The sequence below is a fragment of the Micropterus dolomieu genome, linkage group LG06, assembly GCF_021292245.1.
Source record: "Micropterus dolomieu isolate WLL.071019.BEF.003 ecotype Adirondacks linkage group LG06, ASM2129224v1, whole genome shotgun sequence".
Classification (NCBI taxonomy): Eukaryota; Metazoa; Chordata; class Actinopteri; order Centrarchiformes; family Centrarchidae; genus Micropterus; species Micropterus dolomieu.
Genome location: NC_060155.1, coordinates 25983554 through 25992084, shown reverse-complemented (window position 1 = coordinate 25992084; position 8531 = coordinate 25983554). Strand labels below are relative to the sequence as shown.

At 40.7% G+C, this 8531-nt stretch overlaps 1 long non-coding RNA gene across 2 annotated transcripts in view; it reads left to right on the top strand.

Moving 5' to 3' along the window:
* The first annotated feature begins 1179 nt into the window (after positions 1 to 1179).
* Positions 1180 to 8531, top strand: part of LOC123971863 — a 102393-nt gene continuing 95041 nt past the window's right edge. For both annotated transcript variants that reach the window (XR_006825314.1, XR_006825313.1), the window contains exon 1: positions 1180 to 1292. This is a non-coding gene — a long non-coding RNA (uncharacterized LOC123971863). The remainder of the gene's footprint in view (positions 1293 to 8531) is intronic.

Here is an 8531-nt window from a genome sequence, read left to right as displayed (position 1 = left end):
TTCATGTACTGTACAGTGCAACACACCAAACAACTAATTATTCTGCCCCAGCATCCTGTCTTTGGTCTGGGACAGGCCAGAGACAGGATTCTATCCTTTCTCCTCCTCTCTGGTGTCCTCTGCCTCTTCCTTCTCATCTCTCTTGATCCATTGTTCCAAAACCTAAATGAACTGACTCAGGCCCTTTTATCTGTCTTTTGAAGGCTATGATTGGAGTGTGATCAGTTATGAGTCTTTGTGTTTCCACCTGGGTACTTGTGTGTTAATTGAGCTCAAGCTTTGCTGACTTGAGTGAACCATATTGAATGCTAGTGCTTTCATAACAACCACATGGTTTAGGCAATAAGAAATGAAGGGATTTGAGTGTAGTTTTGCAGTGACAGTTCAACAAATCTGAGTCATGTGTCAAAACATCGGAATAGAGTTTATAGTTTAGGGAATTAGGTGTGCTTGTTGATAAATGGCTTTATGGTTTTGAAATTTTAATTCAAAAGCCTGATTACATTATTTAAGGAATCAGGAAAACTGTAATGCATGCAGCTGTTCCATCTTATTACATTAGATACTAACTATTCAGTTAATAAAGATTTCAAGTATCCAAATATTTATGACTGAGTATTGCATGAAGTGTTTAATGATTAATAGATCCCCTTTTTGATTTATATTAATGTTCAGAGAGGAGCAATATACCTATATATGTGATGTGAGTGCAATGAAATCATGTTTACTAGACAGCAGCACCAAGCTATTTAAACATACTGTAGGTGGAGTAGAGAAAGGTCTGGAGTAGGTTATGGATGCACCTTGCTAACCAAGCTAGCTAGCCACCCTGTTGTTAGCGTCGGATGGCACCATAGCTCTGCTGGACTAATACTGTCACACTCAGCCTTGCCATGTTTTGCACTTTAGAGTTTGGTCAGTTTATTATCTGTTATTTTGGTCTATTGGGTATTGGGATTCTGTCTTGTCTATCGTTTAGTGTTCAGTAACCCTTGTCATGTCTGTTACCCCAGTGATCCCTCTGCATGTCAGTCTCTGTTTCCCCCCCCGCTCTCTCTCCCTGCCTACCTGTGCCTCGTTAACCTTGATCCCTGTCACCTGTGTTGCTCCCGCCTGCTCGTTAGTCCCTGTGTATATAAACCTGGTGTTTCTGTCTTGTCTTTGTCGGGTCATTACCTCCTCTTATGTTGTCTGCGCTGTCTTGTTGTGTTTGGATTTTGGACCTTTGCCTGTTTCCGGATTTCACTTTGGATTACTTTGTTTCCGGACTTGTTTCTTCAGCCTCTCAACCTGTAAGTGTGCTCGCCTTGTGTTTGTTAATAAACCTTTTGAGCTATACCTGCTACCCTACGTGCCCTGCATTTGGGTCCGCCACCTGCTCTACCCTGCCTCACCACCACTAACTCGTGATAACTACTTAATTTTATATAAAAACCGGACAAAGCTGGACATTACTTGGAGAAAAGAAAGCGAGGAAGTTGAACTACCTGGTGAGTTTAGAAAATGTGTCACTTTATTCCAGCTGTCATTGTACTTTACTTACTTACTTACTTTTAGCATAGCATAGCCCTGATCAATCCGAACTCCATTCAGAAAACACGTATTAAAGTTGTCGTCCTGCTGACAGACCTGACAAAGCATGAATTCATATGTCTAACAAAACGGCATCATATTGTAGTTATTTCTGCATCAGTTTGATCCGTTTATTGCAACTAAATCATAGCAAAGGGTTTACTTTGGGTTCATATAGCTGTAGTATCCGCGGGCTGTGTTTATACGTTTAAAACGCGTGTGTAAGAGAACACTCAATGTCCAGCGGTCAAACCTCACGCGAGTAAAGCAAGGCGAATATTAAATTCGCTTTCGGTAGGAACGCAGCTTAATCTGACACAAGGCACAGAGAGGACACAGGGGGAGGGGTGATGTGTGGCCTACAACTCATAATCAAACCTCACTGGCTTACAGAACTAGGGCCGCAGTAGGGAGGTCATGTTCAAACCCCACTGGCTCACAGAACTGGAGCCTTAGGAGGGGGGACTGCAGATGGACCCTATTTTAAAATACTGACACCAGTGGCATGCAGTGTTTCCTCCAAACAAAGGTAATGAAGCCAGATGATTGCCTACAGTGATGTCACACACCTTGCAGTACATTTCTGCATCACTACAGCAAGATGAAACATTAAACCACTGGAGGTCAGCAACAACAAAATTTTGTCCTTAACATAAGCCTGCAGTTCACGTTTGACTATCATGTTCAGTCAGTATCAAGTCAGCAGCAGTCATTTTGAACACACCTAATGTCTAGGCAATGGTTATACCCTAACGTGTCCACGTGTATTTGTTTGAATGAAAGTATGGATAACCAAATAAAAATGTTAGAAGGCTGGCTGGATGTATGCTGTTTGGGGCTCAACACAACTTGACATCAGCTGCAAGCTCATGCAAAACTCCATGAAATGTCCAAGATGTTCTTATTTAAAGGGGCGGTAGAATGGAAATTTCCATTTATTTCATAGTTAAATAAAAAGACTTACCATGAGCTTCAAACTCTATTGTTAGCTCTGTCATATGTAAATGTTGCATGTTCAAAATACCCCTGAAAAAACAGGCGAATGGCAACAAGCACCAGATGTTACATAACATCTGGGATGTTTATGCCCCCAAAGTTACATGGACTAGCCCATGTTTCAGAGTTGGCTATGCTTGGGAAAGTTGGCCAATCAGAAGCAAGTGGGCTTTCAGGGAGGGGGGACTTAAAGAGAGAGGAGCTAAAACATAGTGTTCAGACAGAGGGTGCAAAGAGGTGCTGAAGCAGTGAACAGTATGGGGGGAGGGTGAAATATGAATGTGTTTTTTGAACACTAAAGCATGTAAACAATTTCTAGTAGAAACCCTAAATACAAGTATGGACGTGAAAATGAGTATTCTACAGCACCTTTAAGTTTTGTTGTCATGCTTGGTTGCCTGTCCAAATTATAAAGAAAATACATTAATATTGTACAATTTCACAATTTATGTCCACTGCCAGCATGTAGTGCAAATGCAGTAGTGTGGCCTTTCTCTAGCCAAGCAGAAAGTAAGGGTGAGGAGGTCGTGGTGGTGTTTGTGTGTAATGCCGCGGACTTAAATGGAGGACACTGGAGTTCGTCCCATGTCACAGAATTGCAGTTAATGTTTACCTTTTTGAGTAGTGCAACACTACAACAACAACCTATGATATGGCTTGGCAACAAAAAGACTGGAGGCTGTGGTTACTATACTTGGTATACTTTGTAAAACATTAAAAGGGGTGGCGGTGGAACAGTGGAATGCAACTTGCTCCAGAGGCATTCGACCTCTGACATATATAGCAATTGTAAGTCACTTTGGATAAAAGCGTCAGCTAAAGGACTTATTATTATTATTATTAAATATTGAAAAAGACCAATGCCTCCTGCTTCATTTAATCCCTGACTTTTTCACTATCTAATAATGATCACAGCCTTCTCTAACCTTAACCAAGTGCTTTGAGTCACTTATAATCACAATTATGCTTTAGGAGGATGAGCTGATAGGAGCTGGTATCGTAGCGAAAACAAATTAAATAAATTGACACTAAACATTTTGCAGAAATCTTCAATATGAATATTTTGCTTTATTTTTAATATACATATTTCCTTGTTATATTGATAAAAATGTATGCTTGACAGCTTTGTACATACATACATATTTGCTAATTCAAATTAGCTGTATCTGAGTGCAAGAGTTGATGGGTAAATCATGATGAATAATGCATAAACACACACAAAAAGTCAAAAACCCAAATGGATTTCACAAGATGTAAAAATACAGCCTCACAAACAAAACCCCACAACCATGTCCACTGGAGCGCAAGTCCCTACTGGAACCGCAGAAAGACAAAAGAAAAGTGTCAAATCTGACAGGCTGAGTCCATCTGGGCAAGACCTCACAGCCATCATGCATGATATTGACCTATTGGTTCACTCATGAGAAGGCCCCAGGCATTTCACACATTTGTCTATGTTTGGAAGTACTCTAAGGTATTTCCTATATGTAGTTTTGTATATGTGTCTGATGTTATTGCTGTTTGTGGATATGCAGACGTATGTTCTTGAAATTCCCTAAGCACTGCGCATCTCCTGAATAATTTGACTTGCCATGAATATTTTTAAATGTGTCAACATGGGACCCAATGTGTTTCCCTTTTGTACACACACATACATGCACACTCACACACTGCCATCTCTGAAGTGTCGGCTGAGTGTACCAGACCGTTCCCCATGGATAAACATCGATGGGATGTATTGTGGTCTCTCTGAGCAGAGTGTGTGTTCCTCAGCTCATGTCAAGGCGTTCCACTCACATTCTGGGTTGGTATTTTTAACCCAGATGGGGTTTTTATTCACTTCAGTCAGAGACATTTTTCCTTTTCATTTTTGACAACATTTAGAATTGTAAATGCCACACACAAGGTCACTAGGTGTGAGGTTATAGCACTACTGGCTTAAAGATAGTTTCCTTTGTTACAGCAGTACCAAAACTCAAGCCCTTCACATAAAAGTCAATAAACTTTCTTTTATTAAATCACATACCTACAAAAGTTCAGCACAGGAACCAATTCAACATGAATTTCCAGCTTCTCTGGGCTACAAAACCATTTCAACAGATTTTTCTAGTGTGTCTCTACTCCACCGAGGACCAACTTTTAACACTTTCTGTGTTTTAGATTCTATTGTGCCTCTTAAAGAAAAGGGAGTGATTCCTCAAACCTTACTCTGGCTTAATGACCCCACTAGAGTCTTTACAAGAAATTGTAGGAAAGCTGAAAGGAAGTGGAAAAGAACACAACCAGTCAGAGTTTGTTGCGTGGGTTTATTTCAAGTCAAGTCAGCATGTTTTAAGCAACGTAATTATGAGTGTCTAGTCTAACTTTGATAAACAAATCAAATGTCGGAGAGACTGCAGCCTGGGAAGGTGCTAGAGCTGGTATGGAAATAAGATGTCTGTTGTGTGGGAACACTTTGGCATTAGTCAAGATGATAAAGACAAAACAAAGGAAAATAAAAATACTGTGAGATAATAGCAAAACAACTGACTAAATGTGTTCTTATCTTGCTCCAGTGATGTAAATGTGTACACCAGGACCCTGTAACATCACTGTTGGGCATTATTACAGGTGCAACAAAGTACAGTTGCCCACACCCAACCTGAAACAGCCTTACAATATTCAACCAGAGAGAGCTTCTCAGCCTGATTCTGGCTGACCCTGTGATTAATTGGACAAACTCCTAAAAGAATGTGTACCACTGACGTAAATGGAGGCTTGACCCCTCATGTTTCTCACTGCTCTCGCTTTTCTTAAATGCTTTAATGTTTCCTTTAATATTAATTTCCATTTATTTTTGACTAAAGCACAGCTCCTCATTTTGCAATTTAAATCCAATTTTTTTGGCTTCTAGTGGCTACTACTGACCAAATCTGTGAAAATGATAAATCTGTAATATTGCATTTGTTATTGCAGTTGTGGACCACTTTTTCAAATGTATTGTACTTAAAGTCATGTGGAATGTGGTTATCACTTAAATGGATTATGGTGTACTAAGCTGGTAAATTACATCAATGTCAATTTTTAACTGAGCCTTATTTCTTTTGAAACCCACAGGACTTACAGTGGGATATCACTTTACTAAACATCGGTGCCGTGTTTGCCCAGTCATACTGTCAATGTCAAACAATATCAAAACTTACAAAGAAATACTTGGCCTTTTTGAGATGAAAGATTCTGTCTGTGTTTTGAAGAGCGAACACTGTCATACAGCTTGAAAGGTTTCTGTGACAATACTCTGCTGGAAGTGGACTGCATTTAAGTGGAGTGCATCTGTATAAGTGGTTGAAGTTCTATAGGTACTCATCAGGCAGATCTGACCTAAGAGGCCAATTGAAAATCAACCTTTCACAAGATCATACCCTGTCAGAAAGCACTATATATTTCTTCCTTCCATCCAATAGTGACAGTACGTTGGATGAAAATATTTGCAGCAGCTGCACTTTATAACATATACTTGAATAAGGAGATAAGGCAAGAGACAATTTAGAAGAGAGCAGAAATTAGTCAGTCACCTGCTGCTAATGTTCTTCACCAACTAGTTTTAATATATTGAGGTTGCTGTGCTAGTCAGATACACTCTGGGTCTTATTGTCATAGTTTCAGTCAATATATTCTCCACAGCTCTGTTTCGCTTCAATGCTCAGACCCCATAAACCACAGTCAATTATTCTGGTGTAAATTTCATCCGACATGTGCAGAATGGGGAAAGTAAATTGATATTTGCTGACAATTGGTATTTTCTCATAGTCTTTGCTGAGTGAGAGACAGACAAAGGTCAGGTTGAAGCAAAACAAGACCGCATGCTGGGGTGCTACAGGTTAACTAGCTCCCAACGAAAGGCTGCTGCTTCCCGTCTGCCTATCCAAACGGAGCTCATCCAGAGGAGCAAATAGCCAAAGCAATCTGGGAGCTCCAAGAGTAAAGTAAACAGTGACAATGTGATACACTGCTGGCAAGGGGAGTCGATGAGAGTATTAAGGGGGATGGAAACAGAAAAAACGAAATGGATGCAGATCAAAGAGGTTAGAGTGAGGAAGCGTGAAGGCGACAGCAAAAATGTAGTCTAATAAAAAAAAGTTCCCCTCAAAAGCACATTGCTTGACTCTGTAGAAGTCCACTTTAAAAGGTAGTTTATTCGGATTGACAAGAGGATGAGAGAAGGATACGATGAGGGTTGTACACAGTCGGATGATTAGCAGTAAGAGAGAGGGATGAAGGGGCTTGATTGCCAAAGGATGAAACGTAAGAGACGGTTGTGTTGGGATCATACATGGTGGAATGACTGGGGTCGGGGAGAGGGATGAAGGCATTAGATTGCATGGGGGATGAGTGGGGTCCGAAAATCCACTGACTCCGGGTACGACACGTTACGGCTGCGCTGCTGTTGCCGGAGCTAATCGCGGCCATTATAGTCAATGCTTTTGAGTCTACCAAACGCGGCCGCAGCGCATCCCGGAAGCGGCTCTCCGCTCCGCAGAGAATAGGTAGCAGGTCTATTTTTACCGCTAGCCACATCAAGCAGCACAGAGGAGATCGAACTAGGCAGGCAGTCTGACACAGAACGGCATAGAGAATCTGGCCAATTTTCAAAATAAAACACCCTTTGGAGACTCCCGATCGTAAAACGACAATAAACATGGTTAAAATGGACATAAAAGTAAATCATTTAACTATGTACCCTACTTAATCACAGTATAAGCACAAAATGCTAATACTGATTACCAAATCAGCAAAATCTAAACATGTCAGCAAAATCAGGCAGGCAAAACGCTCTGATTCTAAAATGCTCCTTGTGGGAAATGCAGCCTGAAGTTGACAGAACAAAACGAGGTCACAGAGAGCTTTGAAGAAGGTAGTAGAAGCACAAAAAGGACAAATTAATAAGTAAATAATGTGGGGCAGGCTGCACGCTCCGCTGCTGAGATGCTTCCAGTGGACTTTGACGCCAGGCTATGGACGCATCAAAACCGTAATGCAGCCGTAACAGGACTCAGTGAATTCCTGGCGTTAGAGTAATGATGTGGCTGGAGCAGCTAGGCGGGGGTCGAGACTTGGTGTGGGCACATCTCAATAAGCTTTCTGCTTCATCATCCCCCAAAGTTAACTTCACTGGACTACATTACATTAACTCATTGAGCAGAAGCTTTTATCCAATTAATTTTATTCATATTTATCAACATGAATCCCAATTATTGTATGTAAACAGTAAACACAGTGTTTCACACAAAATGACAGAGTAACTGTGGCAAGAGAGAGAGAGAGCACAACCGGCTGAGCAAATATATGCGTTGCGCCCAGCTCTGTGATCAAATACGATTTTACCCATAGCCCAGTTAAAAAAAACAATCGAAACTCAGTATGTGGCGGTCAGCGTTGATGATGTGATCAACGCCGACTGCAGCTTGATCATTGCCTTTATTAAGGCGAGAGTGTCAGCATCTGTGACTGAAGTAAAATTAATTTATGATATTACTGAAGGCTGGCAATACATAACGTGAGCCTGAACACTGCAACATTGTCCTCACTTTGATCATTTTACAAGACTAGTAACACAGCTCGCATGGGTCTCAGTTATTGCTGACAGTTCAAGACCTAGACCTATGCATGTTTGCAAGTTATGGCATAAGGGAGAAAAGGCTTAATAGCCAGTGGTAACTTGATCAACATCCTTTATCTGTCATGGATGGTGATATTTTTATTGAGGGGGGAAGAAAAAAAAAAAAAAAAGCTTATTTCAACAATCCGAAACATAAAATGGTGTTGAAACAGTGTTAGATTACAGCAAAGACAAAAGAAAACAAACCAAAAGAAAGAAGGAAAGGAAGCCTTATTCAAGAATCATAATGTGCATCTGTATTGCTACAATTTTGCTGTGGTCAATGGATTTTATCTTTGGGTTTGAGAACGTGCGTTGATTTAAA